Below are 21,476 nucleotides of genomic sequence, written 5' to 3'. Positions count from 1 at the left end.
TAAGCTGTTATACTATGTGCTGACCATGTGGCTCAGACCTGAGGTACCCCTGGGAACTGAGAGCAGCCACGGGCCAGTGACTAACAAGAAAAGAGTCACAAAGAACTGAATTCTGCCAATGGTGTGAATAAGCTTGGAAGAGAGCCATGTGCTCCAGATGAGAATCATGGGGATTGGATCATGGCCTGCTGCAATTGAGTCCTAAAAGCAGAGGCTTGACTCAGACATTGAACACTGAGATGTGACATACTTGTGTTGTTTCATGTTGACAGGTTAATGGTAATTTCTTACTTGGCACAAAGAACTTCTGACACATGAATGCCCAGTTTACATGGCATCTTCAACTATTTGGGAAACCTCTATTATGAGTTTTAATTGTACTAGATTTCCCTAGGATGGATAAGTTTCAATATAAGCCACAGTCCTTGTTTCCTAATGCAAACTGGTCTTGCTCAAAAGTGTAATATTCTGTTATGCTTTAAAGAAGATTTTCAAATTCTCATTAGCTTTCTTCAAATCCACCATGATAATGGCTCAGAAAAAAAGAAAATGGATTAAATGATTCACTGAAGAACATTTTCTTATGCAGGTTCCAAGATGGAAAATCTGAGCTTTCTCCTGCAATAATAAGTGCTTATACAAGACATAAAAGTTTTTACCTTGGCCTCATGGTTCAGACCTAATCTCTGCACTTGAACAGTAATTTGGATAGACCAAGAGGATATTTACAGTGCTTCATTTAATGGAAATTTCAGAATAGTTTCAATTTAAGGAGAAAAAATTCATATGCTAATATTGCTAAGACTCATGGTAAGAATGAATCTTCTAGTCATAAGGTTTAAGGAAGGAAGAAGAAAGCCCTACCAATTTTGTTATCACACCCACCTCAAACTTCATGAGGTTGATAATAGATTAGCTATAAAGAAAAGGATGTTCATTAAAAAATGAATTGCATGTACATAAAAGCAAACATAGACAATGTAGGGTCCAGTATTGGCTCAAGGTTTAGGCATTATCCACAGAGCGTGAACCTTACTATCTACAGACGATCAGGAACTACTACTGTACAGTAAGCCTGGAAGTTGATTCTACAAACACACACATTCCTTTGAACATGAATTATGACAACCCATTTTTAATGTTTTGAAAATATAAATATATTCCACTGTTTTTTTATCACTACATATTATTCTTCTGTAGCAAATATTAACTTGAGATTTTAATCACAGAACGTATAGCACAGCATTATAAAAATATGTGATACACATACTTCAATATAAGGACCAGAGTTCTGATCCCTAGCACCCCACTCAGAAAATGAGGCAGGTGTAGCAATTTATACGTACAATCCCAGCACAGGTAGGCAGAGACAAGAGGATTCTGCACCCTGCTGGCCAGCTGTATTGGCTGATGGAGACTGCAGCTTTAGTGGGGCATTCTGTCTGTAAGCATAACGTGGAAGCAATAGAAGAAGATATACCATTAACTTTGGCTTTCCTGCCTGCATACATATGGACATATATATTCACATACATACATACATACATACATACAAATACAAACATAAAACAACTCACATTCCTAGAGTTCACATTAACATTAGAACAAAATGAAGTGGAAACAGGGTCACACTGTGTAGCTCAGACTAACACCAGATTATTGGCAATCCTCTTACTTGAGGTTCACAAGTGCTGGATTATAGACATTCACCATCACGCTTGGAAAAACAATAGAACAGTTTTAAATGCCCCTATCACCTTTTTAGACTATAAGACATAGTTGTGTAAAAATTGGAAGTCTGATATGTAAATTTTAATGAGAGTATCACCAAAGAGCCAAAATAAATAAATAAATAAATAAATAAATAAATAAATAAAATAAGAGCAAAGACTATCAAGACTAGTTCCACAGTCTTTCAAAATAATTTAATTTGGTTAAACAGTGTAATTAATATTTGATTAATGGTTCAAAGAAGAATTTAATCAATATTTTTTCTGAATCTTTGTGTTTCCAGTGAACATTTACCTCTATTGTTCAATGACATAATATTTGAGAAAACAAAAGTAGTCTAAACCCATCTCTATCTACAATCATATAAATGTAAAATGTTATAGTGCCTAGAGAAAAGTTCAAGATAAGTATCTGATTTTTTTCCCTAAGGGTTGTTATATCTAGATAGAAGATTCCTCACAAATCTAGAATAAAGTCTAAAGCATAATATCAGGTTTTCTATTATTTATTTTTTTTATATTTTTATTAGGTATTTCCTCATTTACATTTCCAATGCTATCCCAAAAGTCCCCCATACCCTCCCCCACATTATTTATTTATTTGTTTGTTTATTTATTTATTTAATGTAAGTACACTGTAGCTGTCTTCAGACACTCCAGAAGAGAGCAACAGATTTTGTTACGGATGGTTGTGAGCCACCATGTGGTCGCTGGGATTTGAACTCAGGACCTTTGGAAGAGCAGTCGGCACTCTTAGCCACTGAGCCATCTCACCAGCCCCCAATATCAGGTTTTCAAATACATCTTCAGAGAGACCAGCAATGGACTTTAAATTCTGCATGCTTAATGCCCAGATAAATGCATGTCATATGCAGTATCAAACATGAACCTGTTAGTTAGTATGTTAGTTACAGACATTGCCTAAGCTCTTTTCATTTATTTACCCGATCATCTATGCATTCATTCATTAATTGACATGTGTAAACATTGTATACTTGCTAATGATCTATTTTGTATCAAGTACATAATCTGTTTAACCATTATATCTGTAGTTCACCAGAAATAGAATATGACACACATTTGTGAAATGTCTACAATAGATACTCGAGGTATGTGCTATGATCGAAGGAAAAAAAATGTTTAACACATTTTGATATTCCTAAAAGTGAGCCCACAACTCAGCCTGGGGCAGAGATGGTACTGCAAACTATGTCACACAACAAGAGACAGCATGATACCTAGGTGCTCTGACACAATCAGGCTCACAGGATCACAGGAGGGAGACGGTCCAGTCAGAGATAGCAAGGGCAATTAATACCTGAGATAACCAGATGGTGAAAGGCAAACACAAGAACATATGCAACAAAAATCCAATGCCATTTGACACTATCAGAACCTAGTTCTCCCACCTCAGCAAGCCATGGATACCCTAACATACCTGAAAAGCAAGATTCTGACCTAAAATCCCATCTCATGAAGATGATAGAGGACCTTAAGGAAGACATAAATAACTCTTTTAAAGAAATTCAGAACAGATGTAAAGGGGTAGAAGCCCTTAAAGAGGAAACACATAAATCCCTTAAAGAATTACAGAAGAACAGAGTTAAACAGGTAAAGAATTGAACTAAACCACCCAGGATATAAAATTGGAAATAGAAACAATAAAGTAATCACAAAGAGAGGCAAGCCTGGAGATGGAAAACCTAAGAAACAGATCAGGAGTTACAGGTGTAATACAAGAGAGAGAAGAGAGAATAGAAGAGACCATAGAAGATATTGGCACAATAGTGAAAAAATATATAAAGTGCCCAAAACCTTTTAACCAAAAAACATCCAAGAAATTCAGGACACAATGAAAAGACCAAACCTAAGAATAATAGGAATAGAGGAAAGAGAAGATTTCCAATGCAAAGGTTCAGGAAACATCTTCAACAAAATCATAAAAGAAAACTTCCCTAAGCTAAAGAAAGAGAGGGTCATAACTGCACAAGAAGCCTACAGAACACCAAATAGATTTGATCAGAAAGAAATTTCTCCTGTCACATAATAATCAAAATACTAAATACACAGAAAAAAGAAAGAATATTAAAAGTGATAAGAGAAAACATATAAAGGCAGAATTATACCTGTCAGAATTATACCAGACTTCTCAACAGAGACTCTAAAAGCTAGAAGATCTTGGACAGATGTTATAAGACCATAAGAGAACATAAATGCCAACCCAGGCTACTATTACTGTATCAAGCAAAACTCTCAATCACCATTGATGGAGAAACCAACATATTCCATGACAAAACCAAATTTAAACAATATCTCCACTAATCCAGCCCTATAGAGGATAATAGAAGAAACACTCCAACACAAAGATGGAAACAATACTCAAAAAAAAAGAAACCCAAAAAGCAAAAAACAAAACAAGAAATAAATCATCTTATAACAAACCCCAAAGAAAAGAGCCACACAAACATAATACTACCACTGTGATGGTTTGTATATCCTGAAACAGGGAGTGGCACCATCTGGAGGTGCGGCCTTGTTGGAATAGGTGTGACCTGGTTGGAATGGGTGTGTCACTGTGGGTGTGGGCGTAAGATCTTCATCCTAGTTTCCTGGAACTCAGTCTTCCACTAGCCACCTTTGGATGAAGACAGAACTCTCAGCTCTGCCTGTGCCATGCCTGCCTGGATACTGCCATGCTTTCACCTTGATGATAATGGACTGAATCTCTGAGTCTGTAAGCCAGCCCCAATTAAATGTTGTTTTTTATAAGACTTGCCTTGGTCATGGTGTCTGTTCACAGCGGTAGAACCGTAACTAAGACAACTACTAACAACAAAAATAAAAGGAAACAGCAATCATTGATCCTGAATATCTCTCAACATCAATGATCTCAATTCCCCAATAAAAAGGCATAGGCTGACAGATTGGATATACAAATGAGACCCAGCATTTTATTGCATACAGGAAACACACATCAGTGACAGACAGACACTACTTCAGATTAAAGGCTGGAACATTTTTCCAAGGAAATGATCCTAAGAAACCAGCTGGAGTAGCCAGTCTAATATCCAATGAAATAGACTTTCAAACAAAAGTTAGCAAAAGAGATGTGGAACCATACTTCATACTCTTCAAAGGAAAAATCCACCAAGATGATCTCTCAATTCTGTACATCTATGCCCCAAAGGCAAAGACACCCACATTTGCAACAGAAACATTACTAAAGCTCAAAACACACATTGATCCTTCCACAATAAAAGTGGGAGACTTCAACCCAACTCTCACCAGTGGACAGATCATGGAAAAAGAAACTAAACAGAGACACAGTGAAACTAACAGAAGTAAGAACCAAATAGATTTACCAGATATCTACAGAACATATGCCTTCTTCTCAGTCCCTCAAGATACCTTCTCTAAAATTAACCATGAAATTGGACACAAAACAAGCTTTAATAGATACAAAAAAATTGAAAGGTGCATTCAATCAGATCACCACAGACTAAGGCTGGTGGCCTTAAATAACAACAAAACAACAGTGAGATTGCATACTGATGGAAACTGAATAACTCTACTTAATGATAACTTGGTCAGGATAGAAATAAAAAAAAAAAAAAGAAAGAAAGACTTTCCAGAAGTTAACTAAATGCAGGCTTAGCATACCCAAACTTATGGGACACAGTGAAAGCAGTGCTAAGAGGAAAATTTATAGCACTGAGTACCTTCATTAAAAAATTGGAAAGATCCTACACTAGCAACTTAACAACACATCTAAACCCTCTGGAAGAGAAAGAAGCCAACAAACCCAAGATGGCAGGAAACAATCAAACTCAGGGCTGAAATCAATAATTAGAAACAAAGAGAAATATACAAAGAATCAACAAAACAAAGAGCTAGTTCTTTGAGAAAATTAACAAGATTGATAAACACTTAGCCAAACTAACTAAAGGGCACAGAGACAGTACCCAAATTAACAAAATCAGAAATGAAAAGGTAGACATAGCAACAGAAACTGAGGAAATTCAAAAAATCATCAGAGCCTATTACAAAAGCCTATACTCAACAAAACTGGAAAATCTAGATGAAATAGATGATTTTTTAAATCAGGACCAGCTAAACCATCTAAACAGTTCCATAACCCCTAAAGAAATAGAAGCAGTCATTGAAAGTCTCCCAATCAAAATAATCCCAGGGCCAGATGGTTTTAGTGCAGAATTTTATCAGACCTTCAAAGAAGGCCTTGCATCAATACTTTTCAAACTATTCCACAAAACAGAAACAGAAAGAATACTACCTAATTCACTCTATGAAGCCATAGTCACGCTGATACCTAAGTGGAGCAGAGACTAAAGGAAAGCCCACTCAGAGACCACCCCACCATGCAGTCCATTCCATCTGCAGACACCAAACCCTGATACTATTGCTGATGCCAAGATGTGCTTACAGACAGGAGCCTAGTATGGCTGTCCTCTGAGAAGCTCTTCCAGCAGCTGACTAATACAGATGCAGATGCTCACTGTCTTAGTCAGGGTTTGTGTTTCTGCACAAAACATCATAACCAAGATGCAAGTTGGGGAAGAAAGGGTTTATTCAGCTTACACTTCCACATTGTTGTTCATCACCAAAGGAAGTCAGGACAGGAACTAACACAGGGCAGGAGAACTTGGAGGCAGGAGCTGATAGAGGAGATCTGTGTAGAAGCAGATAAAATCTCAAGAATAGTTTGATCTGCTTGAGGTTGTGCAACTAAGTAGTCATGGGTGGAGGGCACTTTGAGAAGTTACTCTGAGTGAAGTTGAAAAGTCAGGTAGAATAAGCCAAACTCTGAGGGATATAGTGCATGCTGCTGGAAAACTGTCCTCTAGCCTGTGAGACATACGAAAGCTTTGTGGTCAAGCAAACAAGATGATTACATAAATTGTAGGTAATAAGGAAGAGTCAGATGGCATCAGGTAGATATGCTATAAGAAATTAGGAGAACCTAAAATAACACATAAATATTGGGGCCAGTGGGAGCAGGGAAGAGAGATCAGACAGACCGATAAAGACCACCAACAGCCTGCTTGACTGATAAAACCTAACTACGAATTTCTAACAGGATAGTCAACCTAGATTTCCTCTCCTGCTGGCATTTAATTACATTGGTAGGACATTTTCCATGTTCTGAGAGCTCCAAAATTCCATCCTCAGACACCAAGAGGCAGATTTAATACCCAATGCATAGAAAGCTTAAGTAACTTCTCCAGGATCATAAATTAGAAAGCTACAGAGATGGGTCTTGAACTCAGGCTGTCTGGTTTCACAGTCTGTGCTCTTATATGACTCTTTTGTAGTATTATATAGAGAAAAATATGGAGGTGGGACAGAATTTTAGAATGAGTTCATTTAGCTAGTAAGAACAATACAGTTGTTGCCATAGCCCTTGGCCCCTCTGGATGATCCTTGGGGGTAGGGGGTAAGAAGGCACAGAATCAAGGACACAGATTTCAGGAGTTACGTGAAAATCAGAGGCAGACTCATTTATTGCAGGATTGGGGTGTGCCTTTATGCCCTCTACCCATACCCCAGTGGTCCATGATATCTTGCTCCATGTAGTTGGCACCATTTATTTGGCTGTTCTGGTCACGCACTCTGTGGTCATTTGTTTCCATGTGCCAGGCAGATCTTAAGGTTGTAAAATGTAGATGCAGCTGTTGTATATGCATGAGTCATATGGGCTGACACTCAGGGTAGGTTGACTCATTCCTCCTACATACAATGATTCTCTAAGATGGTGTTTGGTTTGAGAGGCTAATCAGGCACCTGGATTAGTCTGAAGACCTGGTTGAAGACTGAAGACAGGTATAAAGAAGACACTTTACAAAAATGTGTATGGTTTTAAGTGGGCTAAAAATCACATTGATGATATTTCAGAGGGAAAAAAATTCATTGTGTTCACCTTATGTTCTAATTAATTACAATGTAAACTGTAAATGTAAATTGTAGGCATCTCATTGTAAGCAGAAGTTCATTTCTTCAAGGTAGGGAGTTGCTTCTTCATTTGATAGAGATAATAAAACAGCTTTAAAAAAAAACTTAACTCATTTCCCAAGATTTCCCCACCCATCTTCACTGGTCTTAATAACTTAACAGTAGGAGAGGAGTCTGTTGTTAGTACAGGTTTGTAAGGGCTGGGAGGCATACAGTCAAGCTGCCACATTTATAAAAATCTATTATGTCAGTTAGAGTCCAACAGGTTTAAAGGGTTATTCCAAAGTAGATGCATTGCAAACAGACATATCACCTACAATATCAGCAGAATGCCTGATGCATCATGGCACTGTGAAAGCTGAAGACACAAGCATTTGGTAGCAAAGGATAATTGTGGATTGCTCCCCGCTTTAGTTATGACCTGTTTCACTGTACCTGCCAGAATCTGTGTCAGCAACACCATTAGTCTGTGAGCAAAAGATATCACTAACTCATTTGCTTTTCCTTGGAATTACATAAAACATGAGAGTAGCATCTGTCAGTACTTTCTGGTTCCCAGAAAAGATACAATATTGAAAGGAATTGGGATTAAATTCTACATCCAATTGTTAAAATAGTCTAAACTAGAAAGAAATATAGCAAATATGGTCTTTGAGAAGTTTATGCAATCAAAAGATTCAGGTGCATATTTGGTTGACTTAAAATGTGTTTAAAGCTTAAATATTGCATATCAATGTGTATTTTCTTTATATGTGAATTTATATACATTTTTTGCCTGTATTTTGACTGAAACTTCTGAAACTTGTATTTATTTTTAAGGAGTTTCCTATTTAGCACAGTGAAATAGAGTGACTTTTAATTAGATGCTCAGTTGATGCCAAGTCCTGGTGTAATGCATGCCTCCCAGGAAAAGGACCACTAACTGCTAGATGAACAAGGCCAGGTTTCAAACAGGGTGACATATTCTGTGACCTTTTGAGTTACCTACATAATGTTTGCCAAATGTTCTGTGGTTCTTGCTTGGCATTAGTTTGACATTAAAAATCCATTCTTTTTTATGAGAGCATTATAAACCTTCCTTTGGTTCACTTTTGATGACAAAATTCCTACAGCTTTGAGTGACAGCAACAATACATCAGCCTGTAAGGCGTGATTACGATTATCTGAAGCAACAATACATCAGCCTGTAAGGCGTGATTACGATTATCTGAAGCAACAATACATCAGCCTGTAAGGCGTGATTACGATTATCTGAAGCAACAATACATCAGCCTGTAAGGCGTGATTACGATTATCTGAAGCAACAATACATCAGCCTGTAAGGCGTGATTACGATTATCTGAAGCAACAATACATCAGCCTGTAAAGTGTGATTACGATTATCTGAAGCAACAATACATCAGCCTGTAAGGCGTGATTACGATTATCTGAAGCAACAATACATCAGCCTGTAAAGTGTGATTACGATTATCTGAAGCAACAATACATCAGCCTGTAAGGCGTGATTACGATTATCTGAAGCAACAATACATCAGCCTGTAAGGCGTGATTACGATTATCTGAAGCAACAATACATCAGCCTGTAAGGCGTGATTACGATTATCTGAAGCAACAATACATCAGCCTGTAAGGCGTGATTACGATTATCTGAAGCAACAATACATCAGCCTGTAAAGTGTGATTACGATTATCTGAAGCAACAATACATCAGCCTGTAAAGTGTGATTACGATTATCTGAAGCAACAATACATCAGCCTGTAAGGCGTGATTACGATTATCTGAAGCAACAATACATCAGCCTGTAAGGCGTGATTACGATTATCTGAAGCAACAATACATCAGCCTGTAAGGCGTGATTACGATTATCTGAAGCACTGATTTGGCTCTATTCGGCTCTTAGCAGAGGAGGTGTCATACCATCGGGGCTCTAATTTTCCTTTTTTTTTTTTTTCTTATTCTTTTTTGTTCAAAGCAATTAAGTATCAATCTTGTTCTCTTAAAAATGAAATTGACTTTGATCTTTTTTTCCTCTCTAGTTTTCTATAAATACAAGAATCTTTCTGATAAGAAAGAGGTGAACATGTGAAATCCATATGAGCGGGATTTAATGTATTTGGGCACATTAATCACATTGGGGGCCTTGGCTTTCTCTGAGAAGAAAAAGAATTTAATAAAATGGTAGCTATGGTCACAGAATTTTTATAAATTTAAATATGCCTCGTGATTACATGCTTTTATTTTAGAAAGGAATTTCTTTGAAAGCTTTAATTTGTGTTAAGGAGCCTTAGTTAAAGTGCTGCAATGCCAGTTCACTCAGACATTCTCTAGCTGATAAGTATTTGAAATTTTTCCAACTCATCTATTGCTTGCTTGGACATCTGAGTTCATACATGATTTTGTGGTTATACATAGAAGGAGGAGCTATAGCTATGGTATACGGCTTATGGTATATTACAGCTATGTTATAATAAGATTAGCTATGATATAATTAAGCTATGGCATAATAAATACAGGTAAGATATAATAAAGCTATGATATGTAACTATGGTATAATATAGCTATGGTATAATATAGCTATGGTATAATACAGCTATGATATACAGCTATGGCATAATATAACTAAGATATAACACAGGCCTGGTATAATACAATTATGATGTTCACAAGTTTTGTAGAAATTTCTTTGGAAATAGCTGTATATTTTACCAATATATTTTCATGACATTAACATAGCAAAAAAAATCACTTGTACTCCTTAGGAAAATTATTTATTTGTGACAAAGAAGCTACTCCATTTTGAATGACTTGCCTTGAAAGAACTATAACCTCAGTTAGATCACCCAGACCCATTTAAAAAGCAAACAGACAAGTTGGGCACAGTGGCTCAGCACTGAGAAGGCAGAGACAGAAGAAATATGCAATGCTTAGTGGCTGCAGACCCTATTCTGATGGGTTCCAGGTCAATGAGAGACCTTATCTCAGACACACAAACAAAAGCACTAGCAGTCCCTACAAAATATAGATGCAAGAAAGGACATTCTGAATGGAATGTACTTGCCAAAAAGGGAAGGCGAACTGTTGACAAATGGGACATCATTAAACTAAAACCTTCTCTGTGGCTAAGAAAACAATCAATTAACTGAAGAAAAGGCCTACAGACTGGGAGTGAATCTTGGCCAACTGTACATCTGACAGAGGAATAATATCCAGAATATACAAAGAACTCAAAAAACAGAGTTAAAAAACATGACTCCAAAAACTGGGCTAGCAATCAGGGTTCGTCATCTCCAATGATTAATAAATATTTTAAAGTGTACTACTGGGGCTGGAGAAATGGTTAAGAACACTTGGCATTCGTACAGTGAACCTAAGTTTGTTGCTAAGCACCCACATTTATGACTCACAACCATTGGTAGTTCTAATCCCAAGAAACTCAGTGCCCCCTCTGACCATGAGGTCACAAAGCATACATGTGTTGCACGGACACACATGTAGCACGGACACACATGTAGACATATGGCACTTTGAATGGGAATGACTCCATATGCTTAGCTACATAAAATCTGGTCTACAGTTAAGGAAACTGGTTGCTTTGAGGCTTCATTTCCAGCATTCCCTAGCCGTCTCTGCCTTGGGGTTGTTGTTACAACTGTTCCAGCACCATGCCTGCTGATCACTACCATGCCCCCTGCTCTGAGAGTTATGAATTCACCCTCTGAACTGTAATCACGTGCACAGTTAAATGCTTTCATTTATAAGTGGCCTTGGTTATAGTGCTTTGACACAGCAATAAAGAAGTCACTAAAACAAGAGAAAACACAAACGGATAAGATCTAAAATTTTTTAATAAAATGTACTACCATAGTAAATGACTAATAGATTCATTATATGCTATTTAATTAAAATTCAAAATCATCCAGGTATCTTACACTACTAGTGGCTTAGTTTTTGTTCACCTTAATTCTTCTACATAAAAGAAATTAGTCGTCGTGGTGTTGGTCACTGACACCACAGGAGTCTATTCCTTGGGGTTGAATGTGAGTGCTTATAGTGGACAAGCTTTTATTCTCCACAGTCATCCAAAGACCTAGCTTCATCCTCTTACGTTTAGCAAAGGGATTTTAGAAGGACTAACCTACATCCAGCTGGTAGGAGAAAAAGAAATATTGCTATTTGGGTCTCGAATGATCACCAGAGTGGTAGCAATGATACGTGGAGTGACTCTAGAAACTGGGGCCTAGAGCAGGGTCTTTAGGTCACTGGAGCAAGAAGAAAATGTAGGAGCTTTGCCCTTCCTCTTCTCTTTTCTTCTTCCTGGATGTGTTAGGTCTGAAACCCTGAGACAAAAATAGGCTAGGTGCCTAGTTTTACAAATTAAAGAAGACCCAGCTGGCAGGTTTCCCCTGAATCCCTCATTTCCTGATACAGGCCCTTGTGGCTGACATACCCCATCCCGTACCCTAAACTTCTCCAGTTCAGGATCTAGCAGCTCTTTCTTTAGCTGTCCTTCCCTATATAATCCAGCCAATTTGGCAATGCCAGGCTCTTGGTCCAGGCTACCCTTCATGGCTGTCAGCCTTTACCCTCTCCATTTTCCTTATGTGTCACTGGCTCAGTCTGGTCATGTTTATTCTAGATTCTCCCAGATATCCCTGCCTCTGACTATGTTCTTCCTTTTATCTATAATAAATCTTCTTCTCCACAAAACCTAGGAGCAGGTCCTGTGTGTGTGTGTGTGTGTGTGTGTGTGTGTGTGTGTGTGTGTGTGTGTGTGTATGTATGTATTTCAGATGCAAGGTCACTTACTTTGCCCTTCAAATACTTGTACCATGATGTACTGACAGTCAAAATGGAAACTTCCAAAGACGGGCAAAAGTAAAGATTTTCTCTTCGTCTTTATAAGTTAATTATCTCAGTTTTTGGTGTATCAGAAATCTGATGAACACAAGGGTGCACACACCTGCTTTTTCCCTGCCCTGGCCCAGTCATAATGGCTTCCATCCAAGGACATTGGTGAGAAGTGATTACACAACTCTGTCTAGATTCAGCAAAGACTGGGGAAGTTGATTCATTGCTTGATAGAGACTTCCGACCCAGAGTCAAGTCTACAAAAAGAAAGGGAATGCGTCCCTTTTGGAGTAATGTCCATCATTTGTACCTCACCATAGAACCAAAGAATAATGTCCCCATAGCAACAGAGTAATGATCCCATAGCAACAGAGCAATGACTCCATAGCAAGACAGTAATGATTCCATGAAATTTTACTTGTCCTTTGGTGTGATTTAGTACCAATATATTAATGTCCTTACTCTTTGTATAATTTCTGATATCCATAGAAACACAGTTGACCAACTGGTGATTTTTAGTTTCAGATTCTAGGATGAGGAGCTGAGGCACATTTTTTACTTACTAAAGGAGACCTGACCTCCATGTTCTCCCAGAATCCCTCAATCTCTACCTGGCACAACCTGCCCCTGACTCTGAATTTTCTAGTCCAGCCCTTCCCCTAAAGGCTCTTGTGTATATAATCTAGACATTTTGGTCTCCCTCCTCTCTTCTCTTCCCTTTCCTCTTTCCCTGTGCATGCTTTCTCTATCTTTCCCTCTCCTCCCCCTGCTCCTGGTAATTTTCCTGGCCTTGGTCCTTAGGGCAGGTGAACTCCCTGGAGAGCAGCTTCCTAATAAACCTGTGTTTAATATAATCCAATCTGGCTTGAATTGCCTCATTTCATCAGCAGAGAAATAATTTATTAGGTGGTTTGTATAAAGACTTTTTTTCCTGGTACTAAAAACCTCTCATAAGGCATCCAAACAAATTTATATCATGAGAACAAAGTTCACAAACATGAGCTTCTTTGAAAAGTCCATGTGCTAGGTACATATAAATTCACACATGACTTGGCATTCTTCAGAGGATCTTCCAGTCTGCTGTGAAGACCTCCAGGAGACACATTTTACTCTGGAATGTCACAGCCCTGAAGCCTGCATAAACCTCAGTGAGAAAGGAATACCAGTCATGGTCTATGTTACCCTGTCCAGGCTTCAAGCTCCTTGCTTTCTTAAACATAGCTGATCTGAATTAAAAGAAAAGTCATAATTGTGAAATCTTGGATTTGGTCAATTTACCTCCTGTGTCTGTCCATCTTGGACAGCTACCTATTAAACCACAGTCTTCAGCACTGTGCATTTTCCCTACTGCTAGATTTACCTCTTCCATAGGACCTGTGATAACCTTGGGGCACATCCTCCTGTGGCAACTAGGCTCCTGATCAAGGCTCCCATAACCTGTTGTGAGCATTTGACAAGCCTGCTTCAGTTTCTGGGAGAGCTGATGTACTCTGTGGCCAGCATTGGCACCTGGGTTCCCAGGTATGCTTTAAGAAGAGAATTCTTCTGACACATTTGAAATGACAGAAGGCTGCCTCTTATTTTCTGCAGTCTCACACACAGGTGAAAATTGCTCAGACAACTAGAGATCTGGCTTTCCACACTTTTCCCCCACTGGGAAAATTGACTTAAATGTGTTTCCTTTCTTTTTCTTCTTTACTATCCAATTTATCTCACTGTTTTATTCCTTTCCGAGAGTTTTAAATGACCTCCAACACAGAAGTCTAAACATATAAGTGTTCAGATCAAAACATCCCTCTCCAGAAACAAAGCAGCAAGAATTTGTGTTTTGCATGAAAGCATTTAAGAACATCTTGCATAATTCCACTATAACTCTTGCTTTCTTATTAACAGTAATTCCAATTACTCTAAAACTCTTTCCAGCATTGGGAGGGTTCTTAAAAGTATAGTATTCTGTTCTCCCAAAACACCAGGATGAAAAAAACAAACAAACAAAAAAACCAAAAAACCAAAACCAAAAATAAAAACAAAAAGCCTCTCTCTGAACTGCCTCCCAGGCTCAGATAACTTTCTTCACCGTGAGCATTTCTTTGGCACCAGCACCTGTGCTATCCAGAAGATTGCAGACTTACTCAGAAGAGAGAGAGCACTCCTTTTTGCTCAGAGGTGTTTGGTTCATAATTCACTCAGAACACATACTTGTTGAGTGGAAAAGGAAGCAATGGAGAGAGGCTATGGTGTTTCATGTGTGTCACCCCTTCCATATGCTTTATGTCAAAAACTCAGTATTACTCAAGTAGAAAAGGATGAGGACAGAAGAGAAGAAGGAGGAAAAGGAGAAGAACATAAGGATACAACTGCCACCAACACCCTGGAACATACAGTATCAAGTGACACATTTTGGAGATGACTTCAGAATAGAACTCAGCAATCCCCTGAACTGTCCAAGAATAATTAGCTAGAGCTCTTGTGTAACTCTGATATTCAGAAAACAAGAAGTTAATTACATTAGCAATGGATATGGCATGTGGAGGCAACAGACAAATGTTCAGTCATTAAAAGTAAAATGAATCTTAACAAAGGAAGGCATAACAAAATAAAAACAGAGACTTTGCACCCTAAGCCTAAAGGGAGTGACTACAAAAGACTTGTCTCAGACATGAATATCGTCTAGGTGCTCAGAATTAAGCTTACACTTGCTCATCTTGGTAAATAAGAAACCCAACATTTACAGGTTCAATTTCATGTTTTCCTCTCCTTTCTTTCCTGTCCTATACCTGGCCTATAGAACAGCTTACAATGTGAGAAACTCACACATATAGACAGGTATCTAAGCAGAATTTCAGTGCTTAAACATGAATACACATATGGGGATCTTCAAGCATTTAGGGGAAACTAACAACATAACAGAGACTCACAATAAGCAAATGATGAATATTAATTATGCAGATAATAGAAAAAGTGTTTTAAAAATAAGACCTTTTTTCAGAGAGAGAGATAAGAATCAAAGGTAAGATTCCAGAAAAGGGGTTAATCAGAGCACAGGCAAGCATATCAGGAAATTAAGAAGAAAAAAGAGACAGAAATTAAAATCAAATCAGTTATAATACTTAAATATGAAGCCAAGGCAATCTCTCATAAAATAGCAAAAACAGATGAACGACAGGAAGAAAATTAAAAGCTCACTCAGGCTGGGTGGTGGTGGCGCACACCTTTAATCCCAGCACTTGGGAGGCAGAGGCAGGTGGATTTCTGAGTTTAAGGCCAGTCTGGTCTACAGAGTGAGTTCCAGGACAGCCAGTGCTACACAGAGAAACCCTGTCTCAAAAAACAAAAACAAAACAAAAACAAAAACAAAAACAAAAACAAAACAAAAAACTCACTCAGAAAAGCCCAGCGGCCCATTGTTAGATTCCATTGCTATGCTAGACTCACTGTGTTCCGTTCACTGCTTTATCCATCAGCACATTCATGAAGGCTCAAGGAAGGGGCAACATATGAATAAATCAATCCATCCTAAAGGACCTGCTGCACTCAGAGCAGTTGGTAAGAACCACCCCACCACCATCACACACACCACCACCCCTGGCCCTCAAGTCCCAGAGCTGCTGCTAGGAGCCTGGTGGACCTCAGGACCCATCACCCACCAAAACCCCCACCTTTCACAATACCACTCCCCTTCCCTCCATCCCTACAACTCCTTCCATTTAGTCCTTGCTGCTGGGGCAGACTCTTAGTTGGTCTGCTCCCATGAAGAATCCGTATCCAGAAACATCCTAGAGGACTCGCTGCACTCAGAGCAGTTGAGGACTGGCTGTACTCAGCACAGTTGAACAACAGCTTGACTGTTCCACTGAATACCCAAAAGTCTGAAGGCATCCCAGGAGATCTACTGCAGCCAGGACAACAGATCAGCAGCTTTTCTGCCCCTGTAAAGAGGCCCCAGTTGGAAGGCCTCACAGGTGGTCTAATACAGCTAGGGCTGCAAGCCTACCAGGAAACTTGAAACAACCCAGGGACAAAAGAGGCAGACTCCATACAGTCACCCAGATCAACAAACACCAGGGATATCCAGATGGTGAAAGGCAAGCTTAAGACCAATAAGCAACAGAAGCCAAAATGCATGGGCATCATCAGAACCCACGTTTCCCACCACAGCTAGCCCTGAATACACCAACACACCTGAAAATCAGTAATCTGTCCTAAAAACCTATCTCATGAAGAAAAAAAGTCCGTTAAGGAGGATATCAATAACTCACTGGAAAAAAAAAATACAGGAAAAGACAGGTAAACAGGTGAAGGAATTGAATAAAGTGATCCACAACCTAAAAGTGGAAGTAGAAATAATAAAGAAAACATAAATGGAGGCAAACCTGGAAATGGAAAACCTAATAAAGAGGTCAAGAATTACAGATGTATTACTAACAGAATGCAAGAGATAGAAGAGAGAATCTCAGATGTAGAAGATATGGTAGAAGAGATTGACACAACTGTCGGAGAAAATTAAAAACATAAAAAACTACTAACCCAAATCTTTCAGGAAATTCAGGACACAGTGAAAAGACTAAATCTAAGGATAATTGGAATACAGGAGAATGAAGATTCCCAGCTCAAAGGACCTGAAAATGTCTTCAACAAAATCATAAAAGAAAGTTTCCCCAGCCTAAAGAAAGAGATGACATAAAGATAAAAGAAGCCCATAGAGCACAAAATAAATGGGACCAGAAAAGAAAATCTTCTCATTACATAATTATCACTAAATACACAGAGCAAAGAAAGAATATTAAAAGCTTCAGGGGAAAAAATGGCAAGTAACATACAAAGTAAACCTATCAGAATTACACCAGACTTCTCAACAGAGACTATGAAAGCCAGAAGGGCCTGGTCAGAGATCATGCAGACTCTTAAGAGAACACAAATGCCAGCAGAGGCTACTATACCCAGCAAAAACTCTCAATCAACATAGATGGAGAAACCAAAATATTCCAGAACAAAACCAAATTCAAACAGTATCTATCTACCAACCCAGCCCTATAGAGGATCCTAGAATGAAAACTCCAATACACAGAAGATACTTACACCAAAGAAAGGACAACATATTAGGCATCTCACAACAAAGTCAAAAGCAGAGAGCACATAAAGCCACATACATAAACAAACATATCAGGAACCAACAATCATCTCTCTTTAATATCTCTCAATATTAATTCGATCAACTCACCTATAAAAGGACATTAGCTAATAGACTGGATATGCAAACAAGATCCAGCATTTTGCTGCATAAAGGAAACATACCTCAACAACAAAGACAGACACTATCCCAGTAAAAGGATAGAAAAAGGTCTTCCAAACAAATGGTCCCAGGAAACAAGCAGGAGTTGTCATCCTAATATAGAATAAAATAGACTTTCAACCAAAATTTATCAAGAGTGATAAAGAGGGACACTTTATATTCATCAAGAAGAAAATCCACCAAGAGATGGTCTCAATTCTGAACATCTATGCCCCAAATGCAAGAGCACCCAAATTCATAAAAGAAACTTTACTAAAACTCAAAACGCACATTGAACCCCACCCAATAATAGTGGGAGATTTCAACACCCTAATCTCACCAATGGACAGGTAATTGAAACAGAAACTAAACAGAGACACGGTGAAACTAAGAGAAGTTATGAACTAAATGGATTTAACAGATGTCTAAAGAACATTTCACCCTAAAACAAAAGAATACACCTTTGCCTTCCGGTCCACTCCAGCACCGGGGTTACTTGCCCTTGGAGTCTCCTGACACCCGCAAGGACCCCCACGGGATCCTCCACGGGATCTTAAGACCTCTGGTGAGTGGAATACAGCGTCTGCTCCAATCCAATTGTGCGGGACCTGAGACTGCATTAACTAGGGAGGCAGATAACCCGGCCTGATCAGGGTCACAAGTCCCTTCCAGTCTACACCAGCACCACGGGTTCCTTGCACGCAGAGACTCCCGACACCTGCAAGCACGCCCACAGGATCCCCCATGGGATCTTAAGACCTCTGGTGAGTGGAACAAAACTTCTGCCAGGAGGCAGGTTCGAACACCAGATATCTGGGCACCTGCCCTGCAAGAGGACAGCTTGCCTGCAGAGGGTACTCTGACCACTGAAACTAAGGAGAGACCTAGTCTCCCAGGTCTGCTGATAGAGGCTAACATAATCACTTGAGGAACAAGCTCTAACCAGAGACAACAATAACAACTAGCTCCAGAGATTACCAGATGGCGAAAGACAAACGTAAGAATCCTGCTAACAGAAATCAAGACCACTCACCATCATCAGAATGCAGCACTCCTACCCCAGCTAGTCCTGGGCACCCCAACACACCCAAAAAGCTAGATCCAGATTTAAAAGCATATCTCATAATGATGGTAGAGGACATCAAAAAGGACTTTAATAACGCACTTAAAGAAATACAGGAGAACACAGCTAAACAGGTAGAAGACCTTAAAGAGGAAACACAAATATCCCTTAAAGAATTGCAGGAAAACATACCAAACAGGTGATGGAATTGAATAAAACCATACAAGACCTAAAAAGGGAAGTAGACACATTAAAGATAACCCAAAGTGAGGCAATGCTGGAGATAGAAACCCTAGGAAAGAAATCTGGAACCATAGATGCAAGCATCAGCAACATAATACAAGAGATGGAAGAGAGAATCTCAGGTGCAGAAGATTCCATAGAGAACATCAGCACAACAATCAAAGAAAATAGAAAAAGCAAAAAGACCCTAACTCAAAACATCCAGGAAATCCAGGACACAATGAGAAGACCAAACCTACAAATAATAGGAGTAGATGAGAATGAAGATTTTCAACTTAAAGGGCCAGCAAATATCTTCAACAAAATTATAGAAGAAACCTTCCCAAACCTAAAAATGACATGCCAATGAACATACAAGAAGCCTACAGAACTCCAAATGGATTGGACCAGAAAAGAAATTCCACCCAACACATAATAATCAGAACAACAAATGCACTAAATAAAGAGAGAATATTAAAAGCAGTAAGGGAGAAAGGTCAAGTAACATATAAAGGCAGGCCTATCAGAATTACACCAGACTTTTCACCAGAGACTATGAAAGCCAGAAGAGCCTGGACAGATATTATTCAGACACTAAGAGAACACAAATTCCAGCCCAGGCTACTATAACCAGCCAAACTCTCAATTACCATAGATGGTGAAACCAAAGTATTCCACGACAAAACCAAATTCACACATTATCTTTCCACGAATCCAGCCCTACAAAGGACAATAACAGAAAAAAACCAATACAAGGACGGAAATCACGCCCTAGAAAAAGGAAGAAAGTAATCCCTCAACAAACCAAAAAGAAGACAGCCACAAGAACAGAATGCCAACTCTAACAACAAAATAAAAGGAAGCAACAACTACTTTTACTTAATATCTCTTAATATCAATGGACTCAATTCCCCAATAAAAAGACATAGACTAACAGACTGGCTACACAAACAGGACCCAACATTGTGCTGCTTACAAGAAACCCATCTCAGGGAAAAAGACAGACACTACCTCAGAGTGAAAGGTTGGAAAACAATTTTCAAGTCAAATGGTATGAAGAAAACAAGCTGGAGTAGCCATTCTAATATCGGATAAAATCGACTTCCAAACCAAAGTTTTCAAAAAAGCCAAAGAGGGACATTTCATACTCATCAAAGATAAAATCCTCCAAGAGGAACTCTCAATTCTGAATATCTGTGCTCCAAATGCAAGGGCCGCCACATTCATTAAAGACACTTTAGTAAAGCTCAAAGCACACATTGCACCTCACACAATAATAGCGGGAAACTTCAACACACCACTTTCATCAATGGACAGATTATGGAAACAGAAACTAAACAGGGACACAGTGAAACTATCAGAAGTTATGAAACAAATGGACCTGACAGATATCTACAGAACATTTTACCCTAAAACAAAAGGATATAACTTCTTCTCAGCACCTCACGGGACCTTCTCCAAAATTGACCGTATAATTGGTCACAAAACAGGCCTCAACAGATACAAAAATATTGAAATTATCCCATGCATCCTATCGGATCACCATGGACTAAGGCTGATCTTCAATAACAACATAAATAATGGAAAGCCAACATTCACGTGGAAACTGAACAACACTCTTCTCAATGATACCTTGGTCAAGGAAGGAATAAAGAAAGAAATTAAAGACTTTTTAGAGTTTAATGAAAATGAAGCCAGAACATACCCAAACCTATGGGACACAATGAAAGTATTTCTAAAGAGGGAAACTCATAGCTCTGAGGGCCTCCAAAAAGAAACTAGAGAGAGCACACACTAGCAGCTTGACAACACATCTAAAAGCTCTAGAAAAAAATGAAGAAAATTCACCCAAGAGTAGTAGACAGCAGGAAATAATCAAACTCAGGGGCGAAATCAACCAAGTGGAAACAAGAAGAACTATTCAAACAATCAACCAAACGAGGAGCTGGTTCTTTGAGAAAATCAACAAGATACATAAACCCTTAGCCAGACTCACTAGAGGGCACAGGGAAAGCATTTTAATTAACAAAATCAGAAATTGAAAGGGAGATATAAAACAGATCCTGAAGAAATCCAAAACACCATCAGATCCTTCTACAAAAGCCTATACTCTACAAAACTGGAAAACCTGGATGAAATGAACAAATTTCTAGACACATACCAGGTACCAAAGTTAAATCAGGATCAAGTAAATGATCTAAACAGTCCCATATCCCCTAAAGAGATAGAAGCAGTCATTAATAGTCTCCCAACCAAAAAAAAAAAAAAAAAAAAATAGCCCAGGAACAGATGTGTTTAGTGCAGAGTTCTATCAGACCTTCAAAGAAGATCTAATTCCAGTTCTGCACAAACTATTCCACAAAATAGAAGTAG

At 38.7% G+C, this 21,476-nt stretch overlaps 1 protein-coding gene and 1 long non-coding RNA gene across 9 annotated transcripts in view; both read right to left on the bottom strand.

Moving 5' to 3' along the window:
- Positions 1–21,476, bottom strand: part of Mctp1 (multiple C2 domains, transmembrane 1) — a 650,923-nt gene that overhangs the window by 509,792 nt on the left and 119,655 nt on the right. The gene's annotated exons all lie outside the window — the stretch shown is intronic.
- Positions 7,221–15,784, bottom strand: Gm46431. The gene is made up of 2 exons (XR_001781007.2): positions 12,659–15,784; positions 7,221–7,558 (listed from the first exon to the last, which is right to left on the bottom strand). It is a non-coding gene; the product is annotated as a predicted gene, 46431 (long non-coding RNA).

This window comes from Mus musculus, chromosome 13, assembly GCF_000001635.26.
Source record: "Mus musculus strain C57BL/6J chromosome 13, GRCm38.p6 C57BL/6J".
NCBI classification, from domain to species: Eukaryota; Metazoa; Chordata; class Mammalia; order Rodentia; family Muridae; genus Mus; species Mus musculus.
The sequence above is the reverse complement of the archived record's forward strand: the minus strand, read 5'-3'. Positions and strand labels throughout refer to the sequence as shown.